The sequence below is a fragment of the Microcaecilia unicolor genome, chromosome 2, assembly GCF_901765095.1.
Source record: "Microcaecilia unicolor chromosome 2, aMicUni1.1, whole genome shotgun sequence".
Lineage (NCBI taxonomy): Eukaryota > Metazoa > Chordata > Amphibia > Gymnophiona > Siphonopidae > Microcaecilia > Microcaecilia unicolor.
The window spans coordinates 549,297,912-549,313,948 of record NC_044032.1 but is presented as its reverse complement, the minus strand read 5'-3'; the positions used below and the strand labels follow the sequence as shown (position 1 = coordinate 549,313,948).

Here is a 16,037-nt window from a genome sequence, read left to right as displayed (position 1 = left end):
TTAAAGTTCTCAAAAGGTACCTATTTTATAATGGCAATATAGGTGCTTATGTGCCTTTATAAAATAGACAATGGCAAATCCAAAAGGAACCGAAAGGGAGGTCCAAAACAAGAGGATTATTGATAATGCACCACAGCTGAACAGAACAGACATAGAGCCATGTTTTGGTGAAGGTCACCTGCCTCAGGGGTCACAGAATCTTATGAACTGCTGTCAAATTGTTCATTGCATCCCACATATTGAAGCCTTGGTATCTTCAGTAAGATAGCTTTTTCTTCAGCTTTGTGGTGGATACGTTTTGCAATTACACACAGAGCTGTTCTGATAGCACAACACTGAACAATTTGACAGCACTTCATAAGATTCTGTGACCCCCGAGGCAGGCAACCTTCACCAAAACATGGCTCCATGTTGGGTCTGTTCACTTGTAGTGCTTTATCAATAAATCTCTTGTTTTGGCCCTCCCTTTTGGTTCCTTGTAGATTTGCCATTGTCCTGCCACACTTTCTTTCCTTTTGGACCTCCATTTATGAAGGGATTTTTTCTGGTTCTGACTGTGGGCTTATACACTAGACATCAGGAATCCACCTTAATAGTAGAGTTGCATTAGATATACATTGCAACTCTGCCCTGCTGCACCCAAAGTACCCCTCCAGGAATGCACATGTATAGATTACATAAAAAATAAGTACACTCTTTGGGCCAGATTCGATAAATGGCACTCAAAAATTAGGCACCCAAAAAAATTAGCTCTAAGTGCTAATTTGTAAAGGGTGCACAACATTTATAGAATAGTGCTTAAGTGTGGATCGCCTACCTAACTCTGGGTGCCAGACTTATGCATGCTGAAACCTGGTGTAAATGTTGGCACCCAAGTTAGGCACACTGATCCAGAATTCTATAATTATGTGTGCAAATTTTCAGAACATCCCTGACACGCCCATGTACCTCCCATGGCCCTCTTTTAAGATATGAACTATGGGAGTTTGTGCACCTTATAGAATAGCGCACAGTCAGATGCGCGTGCAAATATTAATGAGTGTCAATTATCATCAATAGCTGGTTGTTAGCACCCAATTTTTAATGTCTGAGCACATTAAGCAATTAATGTGAGCAAGTGCAAAGTGATGCATGTGAAAAAGAGGAACCCGAACTATAGCTATGTAATGCAAGGTTCCACGTTAGGAGTCATCGACCAAGAAAGGGATCTTGGCGTCGTTGTTGATGATACATAGTAACATAGTAGATGACGGCAGAAAAAGACCTGCATGGTCCATCTAGTCTGCCCAAGATAAACTCATATCTTGAATTTGTACCTGTCTTTTTCAGGGCACAGACCGTATAAGTCTGCCCAGCAGTATTTCCCGCCTCCCAACCACCAGTCCCGTCTCCCATCACCGGCTCTGGTACAGACCGTATAAGTCTGCCCTCCCCTATCCTAGCCTCCCAACCACCAACCCTTCTTCCCCCCACCTGCTCCGCCACCCAATTTCAGCTAAGCTTCTGAGGATCCATTCCTGCTGCACAGGATTCCTTTATGCATTGAAACCCTCTGCTCAGTGTGCTGCGGCGGCTAAGAAAGCAAAAGGATTTTAAATTGAACGTTAAAGAAATTAGGGGCCCTTTTACTAAGCCACTTAAGCACCTACGTGCACCCATTGCATGTCAATTCCGAGTCACCACCCGGCTACCACATGGCCCGGGTGGTAATATTATTTTTTACGTGCGTCCACTACACGCGCCGGGAATAATTTTATTTTCTGGTGTGCGGGCGGTAATCGTCATTTGAACACAAATGGACCATTACTGCCCGGTTAACGCATAAGACCTTACTGCTAAGTCAATGGCTGGTGGTAAGCAGGCTTATTTTCGAAAGAGAAGGGCGCCCATCTTTCGACACAAATCAGGAGATGGGCGTCCTGAATATTATTACTATTTGATCCCAGGTCTGACCTTGCTTCAGGATCTAAAATGAGGAAAAAAACTTACAGGCCTGTGTCTCTGACTTGAACTCCAGTGTTGAAACACTGCAGAGCAAGAAGAAACACGCAAGGGTGGGGGTCTAACTGACAGAGTTGCATGAATGTGGCAATATGGTGGTAACAGATATCCTTGAAAAACAGAACAAAAGATGGCTTAACAGGAAGATGACCAGGTGTCACAGAAAGTGTTTTGAGGAAGATATGGTCAAAAATGTAGAAATGAGTGGTCTTGCAAGAACATGACTTTGTCTTCCAGTAAGGGGTGGTCTATTGTTAGCTTTTCCAGTAAAATACTAACCAACTTATTACCATAACCAATCAGTGTTAACTATGACATTAATATAGATCCAATCAGGTGTGATTACTGTCATATTATCTGTATCCTGAATGGGCATATAAAAATGAGTGTACTTCCTACTTCAAGCCAGAGAGACGGTCACGACTGCTCTCTCCATGAGAAACCAATCTATTGCATCTGAATTGGCAAATAATCCGATTACTTTCTCATGAGTAGTTTTGAGTCTTTGTCTACTAATTGGCTTTGAGTGGTAAAATATAACATTAAAGACTCAGACCCAGAAAACACCTATGTGTAGCTGGGGTACTATATTCCCATAACCAATTGATTGTACATGTCTCTTGTATATTCTTTGGAGTCTTAGATATAGAGGTAATTCCATGGAGCAATATTCTGTACTTCCAGTGAGATATCACTAATCTGCTAATTGTATAAATACTTGATGAGGTATCTAATAAAGAGCAAACTGATGCAGCCTGGGGTGATTTATTCCTTTCATATATATATTGGTATGAGAACTGCCATATTGGGAGGGATAGCTACACCCTAAAATATACAGTCCTTCTCCCAGGGTTGCCCAAATCGGCAAAATCGAAAGCCGATTTTGGGCGTCCTCAACTGCTTTCCGTCACGGGGTTGACCAAAATTCCCATGGGCATGTCGGAAGCATAGCGAAGACGAGGCTGGGGCGTGCCTAACACATGGGCATCCTCGACCCATAATGGAAAAAAGAAGGACGTCCCTGACGAACACTTGGACGACTTCACTTGGTCCATTTTTTCTTACGACCATGCCGTGAAAAAGGTGCCTGAACTGACCAGATGACCACCGGAGGTAATTGGGGATGACCTTCCCTTACTCCCCCAGTGGTCACTAACCCCCTCCCACCCTAAAAAAAACCTTTAAAATATTTTTTGCCAGCCTCTATGCCAGCCTCAAATGTCATACCCAGCTCCGTGACAGCAGTATGCAGGACCCTGGAGCAGTTTTAGTGGGTGCAGTGCACTTCAGGCAGGTGGACCCAGGCCCATCCCCACCTCCCTGTTACACTTGTGGTGGTAAATGTGAGCCCTTCAAAACCCACCCGAAACCCACTGTACCTACATGTAGGTGCCCCCCTTCACCCCTTAGGGCTATGGTAGTGTTGTACAATTGTGGGTTTTGGGGGGTTGGGGGGGGGGGGCTCAGCACTCAAGGTAAGGGATCTATGCACCTGGGAGCAATTTATGAATTCCAATGCAGTGCCCCCTAGGGTGCCCGGTTGGTGTCTTGGCATGTCAGGGGGACCAGTGCACTACGAATGCTGGCTTCTCCCATGACTAAATGGCTTGCATTTGGTCATTTCTGAGATGCGCATCCTCGCTTTCCATTATCGCCGAAAATCGGGGACGACCATCTCTAAGGTTGACCTAAATTTTGCGATTTGGGCGTCCCCGACCGTATTATCAAAACGAAAGATGGACGCCCATCTTGTTTCGATAATACAGGTTTCCCCGCCCCTTCGCCGGGACGTCCTGCGAGGAAGTCCTCAGGAAAACTTGGGCGCCCCTTTCGATTATGCCCCTCAAGGTCTCAGACCCAAAATGGACGTGCTCTAATTTTCATTTTGCGGCACGTTCATTTTCAGCCATTTTTTACAGGTGTGCTGAAAAATGATTCTGAGCATAGTAAAAACATGCACCTACAGTACAGCAGGCCATTTTTCAGCGCACCTTAGTAAAAGGACCCCCTCAATTTCTGGTTCAAGGCTATCCTAAATATTGCATATAATAGGTATATTTCTGTTACTATCATATGCGAATAAGAAAGGTCTGGATACACTTACTAGTATCCTGCTGTTCTCTGTGGGAGCCTCTATTCTAGTGTGTCTAATACACCAATATTGGCATGTTTTACAGCTAAATGAGCTCTTCAAGAAACCTTCAGTTATAGCTTACACTTGGTGGTTAAAAATACAGGGGAACTGCTTTTGAAATTGGATTCTTTTTGAATGATGAGCATATTAGGGCTGCATGTTAATTGTGGTTAACACTGCAATTAACACATTATTTAGTAGTTGCGATTAAAACATTTAATTGTCCCTACCCTGCACTTCCCTCTCATGATGGCTCCCCTGTACATTTCAACTTCCTTAGACAACAGCAATAGCGCAGCAATGTCTGTATAAAGTCTGCTCTGGAGGCTCCTTCTGACCCATCCCACCTATGAGGAAACAGGAAACTGTGTCAGAGGAGGGCGGGACAGAAAAGAGGGTGCTTCTGGAGCAGGTAGCATATAGATGTTGCCTCTTCTGTCTAAGAAACTTGAAAAGTACAGGGAGTGGGGGAGCAGAGAGAGAGAGAGAGAGAGAGCAATGTTGGACCCAGTAGGGGGAGGGGAGTAGAGAGAGAGAGTAACGTTGGATCCTTGGGGTGGGGGAACAGAGAGAGAGAGAGAGCGATGTTGGACTGGGGGGGCAGGGGAACAGAGAGAGAGAGAGAGCAATGTTGGACATGGGGGAGGGGAGCAGAGAGAGAGAGAGAGTGATGCTGGACCCGGGAGTGGGGGTGGGGGTGGGGGTGTGAGGTGCAGGAGCAGAGAGAGAGAGAGTGCAATGTTTGACCTGGGGAGACAAGGTCTAATAGCACAAATAAAAATTTTAATCAAAATACAGACCTAGAACATACCCATTGAGTAGCCTAGTGGTTAGTGCAGTGGACTTTGATCCTGGGGAACTGAGTTCAATTCCCACTGCAGCTCCTTGTGACTCTGGGCAAGTCACTTAACCCTCCATTGCCCCTGGTACAAAATAAGTACCTGAATATATGTAAACCGCTTTGAATGTAGTTGCAAAAACCTCAGAAAAGTGGTATATCAAGTTCCATTTCCTTTTCCCATTGTATGTGCTCTCACTGCTCTTGGGGTTCTCAGTCTTTTACAGGACATACGTACATGTACCCAAAGGATAGTAGAACTTCTACAGCAAGGTACCAGTTGTGATTCCACATATGTGGTTTATTTAATTTTATACCCTTGCCCATTGACTGATGTGGGACGCATAACTTGTCCTATAAGGTACATTTCAATGAACATCAAAGCTGGCTCAAGATAAAAAGAGTCAGCTCCACTTGTGTCTCAAACACAATTATACTTTTTCAGACTGTTTTGGAGGGCTATTGATCATGTCAGTGAAGTAACCCTTAGTGATGATTTAGAGAAAAATCTTAAATGTTAGAGATTCATACTGTAATTCTTAACATGGAAATTGATTGGCCTTGTCTAACGTAATTTCTGTTACGCTGAATGTGATACGTTGATTTTTAATCTATTGGCTGCACACTCCTGTCAGTCTTAGAGGTTAAAACACTGATGCCATGTTTTTATAGATCATGTGGCATAAGCAGGTGGCAGTGTTTCAAAAGGACAATGAACTGAAAGCCCTGAAGCAGATTTTCACTTGAAACATGAAACAGCAGGTAAGTATAATGGGGATATTATGTTGTATGATTGAATTTGGATTAATATGTTGAAGTTAGATATTGAGAATTTACACTGGGAGTTTTTAAGTGCATTGAGATATTTCTGAGGAATGTCACTGAAAAGTGAATAAAATAAAAATACTTAAGAACTAGTCGATGTAATCTTTATAATGGGACCAATGTCTATTCCCCTCTTTACACAAAGCTGCATGGGAATGCTGACACAACTCATTCAAAGTAAATGGGCTGTGTTGGCATTAGCGCAAGCAAAGTACACAGGGGTGGAAGTGAACCAAGTCCAAATGACCAACCCAAAACACAGTAGTAAGAACACCAAAACAAAGTTTATTAGGATGCTACACAGTCCGTGTATTGGCTAAGAGCCTTCCTCAGGGGTCTAAAAACATAAAATATGAAATCTGAATATACAATATAAAATATAACAATATATAAAAAATATAGAAGTATAAGACATGATATATAAGGAGAATAAAAATTAAAAATAAGGGTAAATACAAATATATATATGTATAAAACAAACACACTGTGAAAAATGAATAATAAATAATAATTATGGAGATAAATATAAAATTATAAATGTATATAACAAAGCACTTATATATATAAGACCACATGAAATGTCAATATGCCAATATAAAAATGACAAGGTAAGGAATATCTAAACTGCAGCTACAATTACGCATCACTGGCAAATCTATACATGAAAATGGTAATAAAATTGTACATACCAAAAAGGCATTTAAGAATGGAGCTACAGTCAGGAGCAAATGATCCTCTAGGAAAGAGGTACAAATATACTGCAATCGGGTAAAAAGAAGGAACAACCATAAGAATGAAAACATCTATCAGAAAATTGCATGTGAGGAAAAAAAAAGTCACAAGTACTACAAAAAACAAGCGGTAGCAAAACTGGAACCAGAAGGATATATCCATGAACGGAGAAAACCCACGGGTGTGTAATAGAAAGAAAGTGCAGGGACACCGCCATGAGGGAAACGATGGGGATGGAATCTAGACAAAAGACCAGGATGAAAACATCACGGAGAACAGACCGGGGAAAAACAAAGGGTCAAACCAAGAGGAGAGTAAAGGGAAAGAAACCAAGAGAGAGTGTGGCCAAAAAACTAAGGAGAGACAGTGACAAAAAAACGGAAAAACCTGAGGGGGAAAAGCATAAGCATACCAGCAGCCGCTAGCATGGCTTTGTAAATGGGGGGGGGGGGGGGGGGGATATGTCTTTGAATAATTATATAGAGACTGCTTGATCACACACCAACTGTATTCAAAGCGAGTACTGCGAGACTGCTGCTAGGGGACACAGTGGCCATTTTGAGGCTGGACCCACAACAGGCAAGAGCATGTGGGCATCACTCCTGCATGTACAACCCCCCAGACCAATGAGATTTCAGGCAGGATGGGGGGCCTCTGTGGGTGGGGGTTTCAGGTCTATGACAGGGCTTGAAGTAGCTTCCAGGGGAGAGAAAGGGGATTGGGACCAGGAGGGTTGAAGACTTGGACAGGGCTTGCAGTTGTCTTCAGGGGGGTAAGGAGGGGTAATCAGGACCGGGGGGGGGGGGGGGGAGGTAAAACTGGGGGAAATCTGAACACCTGCTAGTACCAGCTGATATTCAACTAGGGTCCACATAAATGTCTTATGCAGGGTCCAGCTTAATAATACCTAAGACCTGCATAAACTCCGATGGCCAGCAGAGGTTGAAGTGGCCTTGGATATTCAGGGCCAGTGCCCTGCCTTGAATATCCATGGCTAATTCTGCCCACAGCAGTCAGTGTTTTAAAAAGCACTTACTGGAGCAGGCTGAACATGGACTGGTCATTGTATATTCTGATATGAACATGTCTCTCTGTCTCTGTATGTGGTTTATTATTTATAATCTGCCTTTTTCCAAGGTTGAGAAAAATGCAAACATACATAATATAAAACAATTAAAACCACACAATATCACCAGAGCAGCAGATACATCAAATGGTCCATCAAACAATACTGAAATAAGGAGGAAAAAACTCCCACTCTTTCAGTACTTTAATGAGTTCCTGTATGTACTTGAAATCTGTGGCTGAACCTTTCTTCAACACAATACAAATTGACTTTATGAGCAGTATTTTACACAGGATGTACAAATAGGAATTGAGTTGTCCAGGTTGTCCAGGACTTCTAAAGTTCCGCTAATATCTTAGAACAGGAACTGCCAACATACAGCCTATTCTAAAATACATGTAGTAGCAGATGTTTATGCACTGGCTATATATAGCATGAACGTCCATTTTAGAAAAATGGGTCAAAACAGGAACATGAACGTCTACATGGCAACATGTCTATGTTGTGAAATGGCAACATGAATGTTTATGTGCTAGAACGTGAGCCATTTTAGAAACAGAAATATTTATATTTCCTGCAGCTATCACACAGCCCAGTATCTCTTGCTTGTTTCACTTTCAGGGGAGTTTTGAGGTCTTTTCCTCCACTTCATTTTTCAAGCACAGAGCCAGAAGTACTTATATAAGTCCACAGTGTTAGTTTTGAAGTTTATTCATAGTTTTGTGGTGATAGTTTCATTTTTGAAGTGATCTTTGGTTTACTATTAGCTATCTTAATGACAAGCTCCTAGGAAGTTGGATTTTGATTCTCAGCCGAAACAGCAGCTGGTTTGCTCAATACCAGTTCAGATTTTTGTTTCATGTTTGGTGGGTCTGGATAGACAAAATTGGGATACATTAGCAACAAAATTTAAGACCGCCATAAAAATTGAACTTAATAGTGCAACATTGATTGAATTTAAAGATAATTCAGAATTTGTTGCCTGGTGGAATATGATACTGAATCAATTTTCTTTGGACCTAATGTTGTTGATTGTGGAAAGAAGTAAGGTAGCATTAGATTAGGAGAAGGCTGCTTTGGATGAGGATCTTAAGTAAATTAAAGAGAAAATTCCAAAAGCAGATTTTGATAGAGAACACTAGAAGCTGAAAGAAACTTTAAGTAGTTTTAGGGATGAAATCAGAAAACCAAAGTAAATAGAGAAGGTTTGTAACAGATGATGTTTCTGACTCCTCCTCAAGTGGATCTTCAGGTGAAAGTTAATTTTTCAGTGATTTTTTTAGAAGGAGATTTTCCCAGAAGAGGCAGAGGAAGAGGTTTCCGAAGGGGGCGGTTGAGGAACATCAACAAATCTCGTCCACAGACACGGTCCCGGCACCAGAGTCAGTGGTAAAGAACTTGTCCCATCAAGTTTTGTCTCAGTCAGCTGTGTCTCTACTTTCAAGAGGATTGTCTTTTGTGCCTGCCTATGGTTTTGATAATTTTCAGCTCCAGATAGACTCGGAATGTTTTATTTGACATTTGCAATTGAAAATTTATTTTGATCAAAAAGTGTTGATTATGATTGATCATGAGTATATCCCAAGTTTAAATGGATGCCTCCGATCCCCTTGGATCCGATTGTAAGGATTGTCAAAGAAGTAGTATCCCGTGAAGTGAAAGCTAGATGTTCTGGACATCATTTTGAAGATAACTTGTCCAAGGAAGAAAGGAAATCGTTGACTGCCTTGCGTCATAACAAGGATGTGATCATTAAAACAGCTGATAAAAGTGGTGCAGTGATCATACAGAACTGTAAGGATTATATGGCTGAGATTTATTCCCAACTAGGAGACCAGTTGGTGTATGAAAGCTTAGAAGACCCTATACCACGTCTTCAGACTCTTATCCGAGACATTACACAGGATGGCTTTCAAGAAGGTTTCCTTACAAAAAGAGAATTTTGATTTTTTAATGTGAAGTTTCCTACAGTACCAGCATTTTATACATTACCTAAAGTACATAAAGATCCTATGAAACTCCCGGGACATCCAATTTTATCATCAAGAGGTTCAGCCTTGGAAACTTTATGCCAATTTGTGGATTTTTTCTTAAAACCTCTGGTCCCTTACACATGGTCCTATTTGAGAGATATCAAACACTCTTTGATGTTGTTGAAGGAAGTCACCATTCCAGAATCAATAGATATTTGATTGGTGACTTTAGACATTAAATTACTGTACACATCGGCTTAAAGCTGTTAGAGGACCGACCTCTCTTTCTTTTAGTTAGCACATAGATAAGTGGAGTGGAGGAGTGGCCTAGTGGTTAGGGTGGTGGACTTTGGTCCTGGGGAACTGAGGAACTGAGTTCAATTCCCACTTCAGGCACAGGCAGCTTCTTGTGACTCTGGGCAAGTCACTTAACCCTCCATTGCCCCATGTAAGCCGCATTGAGCCTGCCATGAGTGGGAAAGCACGGGGTACAAATGTAACAAAAAAAAATAAAATAATAGGAAGTGCCTTGCACTGGGAGTGTGGCCACAGTAACCTAGAAATTACTGGAAATCATTTGAGAGCAGGAAGCTCACCCAGAGACGGTGGTGACCCAGTTGGTGAGAGGCGGGTGCTAGTGTAGAACACAAGCAGCAGGTGCAGGCGGACCTGAGCTGTGCTGGGGATAGATCCTCTAAGTGGCTGCAGGGTAACCCCAGGCAGGTGGCTAGGCATTTGGTGACACTGATCTAGGGAGAGAATGTTCAGGATCAGATATCAAAGCAACAGTGCTCCATTGGGAGGGGGGAACTAACCCCCTCTCTCTCATAAATTTCAAAGATATCTTACATAATTACAGCTCAACTGTGAGTGCAGTGTAATAAAATACAACGAAACCTATTGTTCTGATCACATGACCACTATCAACATACAATGCAACACTTCAGTCTGGTGAAGTGAATCACTTTTCCCTACAGAAAAGTCATTTATTTATTTATTTGTTGCTTTTATACCTCGCTCTTTCCCGCTCGATAGCAAGTTCAGTGCGGCTTACATAGTATGGGTTACAGAGTATCATAGAGATAGCACAGTTGTAGGATAGTAGAATTATGGTGTGGATGTATAGAGTAGGACAAGAGGAAGAGATGTGGTGAGATTTAGGGGCCTGTGCTATTTTTAGCGCATGGATTTCCCATACATTGAGGCCACTTTTTCTGTGATTGTAAAATGGCCGCAATTTGTATTTCTCCATTAATGGCCACACACTAATTTCCCAATTAGCACATGGCCATTACCGCCACCTATTTTGTAGTTGCTAAGGACTCTTGCGCTAACCCCGACCTGATCGGTAGTGTGTGGCGATTTGCCGATGAGTGTAAGGCACACCTACTCTCTGCCCTCAAACATGCCCCCGCGCTAAATATTTTATATTTTTTTAGCACAGGATTGGTGCGCACCAATGCCAGAATTACAGTAGGATGCCTCAGCACGTCCTGCGATGATGCCTTTTTAGCATGTGTGCTTATTGCTGCTTTGTAAAAGGGCCCCTTAATGTGGGGAAGTAATAACGGTTAAGCGATTAGTTTAAAAAGGTGTTTGTTTAAAGGTTGATGAAATCTTGAGTTCCCTTTTTCTGCTGCTTAGGGATATAGCAGCTCTGTATAAAAGACGAATGCAATGGCAGGACTATTTTGACTATATATGAAGATTTTAATTTCTAGGAGGTGACAGATACCATACATATTGTGAAAAGCTCTTTTTTCAGCCTGCACATTAAAGTACAGAATTAATTAAATGCAAAGACTACTACCATGTGTCTTCTGTCTCTGCTAAACTGCACATCTTTACTCTGGAGGATTAATGTCCAATTTCATGACAGCATTTTAATAAAAACAGTCATTGAATGCAACAGAAACATTCAACTTGGTTGAAGGAAAACCAACAGTTAGGTACAGATGATACCTTTATAAGCATAACCCTCCCCCCCCCCCCCCCCCCCCAAGGGAGGGAACACACTAGGACTAAGTTCCACTGGTTGCTTGCAAACCCTTGATGGATCCAAGTAAATGGTGTGAACGGATTTTTTTCTTCAGAGTCCTAGGCATAGGACTGAAAGAATCTGAAGACACACTGCACATGGGGTTTTGGTGCTCCAAAAGAAATCTTCACTGAAAAATTTTCTTCAAAGGAAAACGATATAAATTGTAATAATGTTAGTCGCAGCTTCCACGGGATATCATTACAAAGGAGAACAGGGATTTCTGATCCTTGCTTGCATAGTTTCCTGGGAGTTCCTATCTTCCCTTCTTTGTTCTTTAGTCTCCCATTAGACTAGTTCTGGGCTCCTGGCCTCCCTTTTTGTGCTACTTTCTCCAAATGCTTGTGGAAGGGGATTCCCATACTAGTTTCAGTGTTTCTCCACTGGCAAACATATGGAATAGAGTAGTGCAGTGGTTCCCAAACCTGGTTCCGGAGGCACCCCAGCCAGTCAGGTTTTCAGGATATCCACAATGAATATTCATGAGAGAGATTTGCATGCACTACCTTCACTGCATGAAGATGTCTCTCATGAATATTAATTGTGGGTATCCTGAAAACCTGACTGGCTGGGGTGCCTCCAGGACCAGATTTGGGAAACACTGAAGTAGTGTGAGAGTAGGAGAGGCTAAACCAGGGGTTCTCAACCCCATCCTGGAGATCCACCCAGCCAGTCTGGTTTTCAGGATACCCCAATGAATATCCATGCACTACCTCCAAACTCTCACCCCTCCTCTCCCCATGCTTTAATTTCTTGGGAAACACAGGGACCCAGCACTGAATCAGCATGGTTTTTCCTCCACTGCCAATCTTCTCAGCCCTCTATTATCACACTTCTATTCTGAAAGAGGAAGCAAGCCAGTCCAGGGAAGAGGTGGGGCTGCATAGATTGGCCATACTGAGCAAGCTCCTTGTCTCTACAGTCAGGAAGGAAGTTCTGCAGTTAGTCAGCATCTCTCTCCTCCCCTCACCACCACCAACAATTTGTGTGCAGTGGGATGTGGTCTATCCCTTCTCCTCACCAAGGGTGTAGCCAAAAGTCCAATTTTTTTGGGGTGGGCAAGGGGTGAACTGGGGGGGGGGGGCAAGCATTTCCTCTCAGTCTTAGCTCTTCTCTCCCCCTGCCCTCCCTATTCATACTTTTGCTGGCAGGGATGCCCAGCTGAAGAGATTCACTGGCCAATCATGGGTTGGAAGCCAGTGGGGTGCTTCAGCTGCTGGCACTTCTGCAGATGCTCAGAACTGAGCATGCATGGAAGTGATAGAATTGGAAACTGAGTCACCCCTGCCAGCTTCCTCGTTGCTGAGACAGCATGGTGGGGGTTTGGCCAGCAAATCTTTTTGGCTGGCGGGGCTTGGCCATCTCCACTAGCGATTTATCTGGTGCTGCAATTTTGGAGGGGTCTAAGCCCAGGGTTGGAGGGGGCCTAGGCCCCAAGACCCCCCTTAATTATGTCACTGCTTCTCACTTTCTATTGCTGGTAGTGCTAGTGGTGCTGGCATGCTACTGCTGGTTTTGTGTCTCTTGGCCAGTGATGTGAGGTGGCTATTACAGGAGTGTATTGGAGGACTCTTGCTGCTACCCCCCAAAAAAACTTTCCTGCTTGAAGAAACTACCTCACTTTGCCTAATGATAAAGCCTCTCCGGTTGGCTTTCATGTAGCCCACCACACTAACAGTTGCAGGCCATGACTACAGAAGGGTAAACCAAGCTGCCACCTTGCTGGAGCCAAATGAGTCCCACTGACCACCACACCTCAGATATAGTAAAGGAATCCTGTATTCAGATATCTTTGCACTCTAAATGGCCAGAAGTGGGTGTTTGAAATTCCAAACATTGGATCAGTGCCAAGCGTGGCTCCTGTATGCAATAATTGACAGTTTTATTAGAGCGATGGCTGCTGCTTAGTAAGAATTCAATAGATATCAATGGAGACCACATGGCTTAGGGGAATGACTGCTGTAAAACAGAGAATCCTCAGCCCTAAAGGCCTAAATCCGAACACAGTGACCCATGCAGCATGACAAGTAGGCCTCAGTCAACATGTGAAGCAGTCAGAATGCTGACTTCAGTCTTTTCTAGCTGTATATGTCTTGCCATTTCTTAGGGATTCAGTTGAGTTTATTAATCCTTTATATCTTGAACATGTGAAGGGCAAGTCTATAACTGAGTGCCCGCATTTCCATGCCACTTACACACATATAAATGTATAGAAGACTGGCACTTTCGCAGATAGGTGAACCTTTACACATGTAGTTTGTGGGAAATTGACTAAACACTATTCTATAAGGGGTGAGTGTAAGTGGCATAGCAGGTAAATGCAAGGGGGCATTCACATGGGAGAGGCAGAGGAGATACTGCCACTTAAAGAAGACTATACGTGTGCCTTGTCATATTTAGATATCTGCAGTCACACCAGGTCTATGGCTGTTGTAACTGAGGGGTGTGCCAGTGGCGTAGCTATGTGGGGCCATGGGGGCCTGCCCCCCAAGTTTCTCTGGGCCCCTGGTTTTGCTAGCAGGGGTCCCCAAGCCCCGCCAGCTGAATCCTTGTCCAGCACCACAGCCGCATTGCCCCCCACCTCGGGCTCCGGCCCCCTCTCACCGTGAGGTCTGGCTATGTAAAGTATTTTGTTATACTGTGAAGCTCATGTTGCTTTTATCTTTTTGGCAGATTTTTAGACCAGAGGTTCTGATGCAGCAGTGGCGAAATGGAAGCTAACGTTGACCACGGTCTGAATAAATACGAAGGAGCCATTGAAAAAATTAGAGTCTCAGTCATTGAAAGCTAAGTAACGTTTTTTGAACATCGGATTTAGGATTAGTTATCAGCGATGTTTTGAACTTTTTGATGCTAAGTTTTAATTAGCTCCAGGAGGTTTTTTCCTATGATGAAGTCCTAGCCCGTCCATTTATGTAAGAAAAAATAAGAAGGTGCTTCTTGAGGTTTTTTCCTCCTGTTATACTAATATATACTTACCAAGTGGCTTACTTTAATAGAGTTTCCATATTTTTATATCTATTGGTATGCCCCTGGGGTGTGCAGAGGTAAGGCATGCTGATGCTAGGTTATGCTAGTATTCTATAATGGAGTCTGGGCACCGAAATGTTATTATAGAATAGGCTTTCACTGCAGAGCACTGGGGTGCCAAAAAAGAAACACCAACTTATAGAATGTCCTCCATACTATATTGTATATGAAGTACCCTGTGATAATATGTGCCTTGGCAGGGCACAGAATCCTCTTAAAATGCACAGAGGGCAGTGCAAAGGTCAAAAGGAAAGGCTTTATTCTATATCACAGGAAAGATAAACACGCCTGTTTCTTCATAGGTTTTTCACTCTCAGGAAAGTTTGTGAAGCACAGTCCTGGAATCTTGTCCCTGACAGGTTCCACACTTTAATATACACACTTTCCCTTCAGGGCTCAGGGTTCCTGCACCTTGTCCCTGACACAAGTTCCACAGGATGAATTTGCAGTCAAGTATACAGTCATTGTTTAACTCAGAAGTTGAAGGACACTTCTCCTATCTTCTTGAAGCTTGACCTGCTGACAGTTGCGTGATTCTGGCCATCCCCTGCACTCAGGTTCCTGTTTGCTCACTCTCTCATAAACCTCTGTGTTGGGGGCGGGCCTCCCTAAACTATTCAGCCTTAGGACTTTTAGCTCCAGCCTGTTCTGAGCCCCGCCCCTCTGACTCAGCATAAGCCTCAGGCTTGGCAGACCAGCGCCACCTGCTGCAAGGTGGCTGAATGGTATCATCAGTGAGAGAGTGCTCTTCACTATACCATCCACTTCCTCACATACCCCTTTTATAGTAGGAAATCGCATGGTATGTGTAACCCGGTATCAGGGCGCATACAATCTAGGCATCGACAGTTACAGCAACCATCTTCGTGGTGGAACTGTAGGTGCCTAAATTTGGCAAGAGCGCATAAGTGGCAGCACCACCCATGCCTCTCCCTTGCTCCGCCCTTGTGAACACCCCTTTGCATTTACATGCTATGTCACTTACATGCACCCTTACAGAATAGGAAGTGCCAGCTCTGTAGGTGCTTGAGCAAACTCTTTGACTGTGTCCAGGGAGGAGTAATTTCAAACGAGTTTAGCACCTCCAATCATTTTGAAAAGTTTGCTTCTGTGCATAAGTCTATTCTTCTTCCTATTTTTCTGGCTTTCTTTTAATTTCCCTTTAACTTTTAAAGTTGTAGGTCTTTTCCATTGTTTTATGCTTTTAAATTGATTGTAAGCTGCTTTGATTGTATGAAAGGCGGTATATTAAGTTACATTAAACTAAACTACACTTACCCACTAAAGTGCTGGTATTCTGTACATCCATGCATGCAAGTGACGCTGAAATATTGGCACCTAGTTAGAAAATCTCTACCAGCAGCCAGTCTAAAAATCTCAACAGCTCTGATTTCTTCTTT

General features: G+C 43.1%; 1 protein-coding gene across 1 annotated transcript in view; it reads right to left on the bottom strand.

The window, feature by feature from the left end:
* Positions 1-16,037, bottom strand: part of GABRB1 (gamma-aminobutyric acid type A receptor beta1 subunit) — a 481,904-nt gene that overhangs the window by 10,622 nt on the left and 455,245 nt on the right.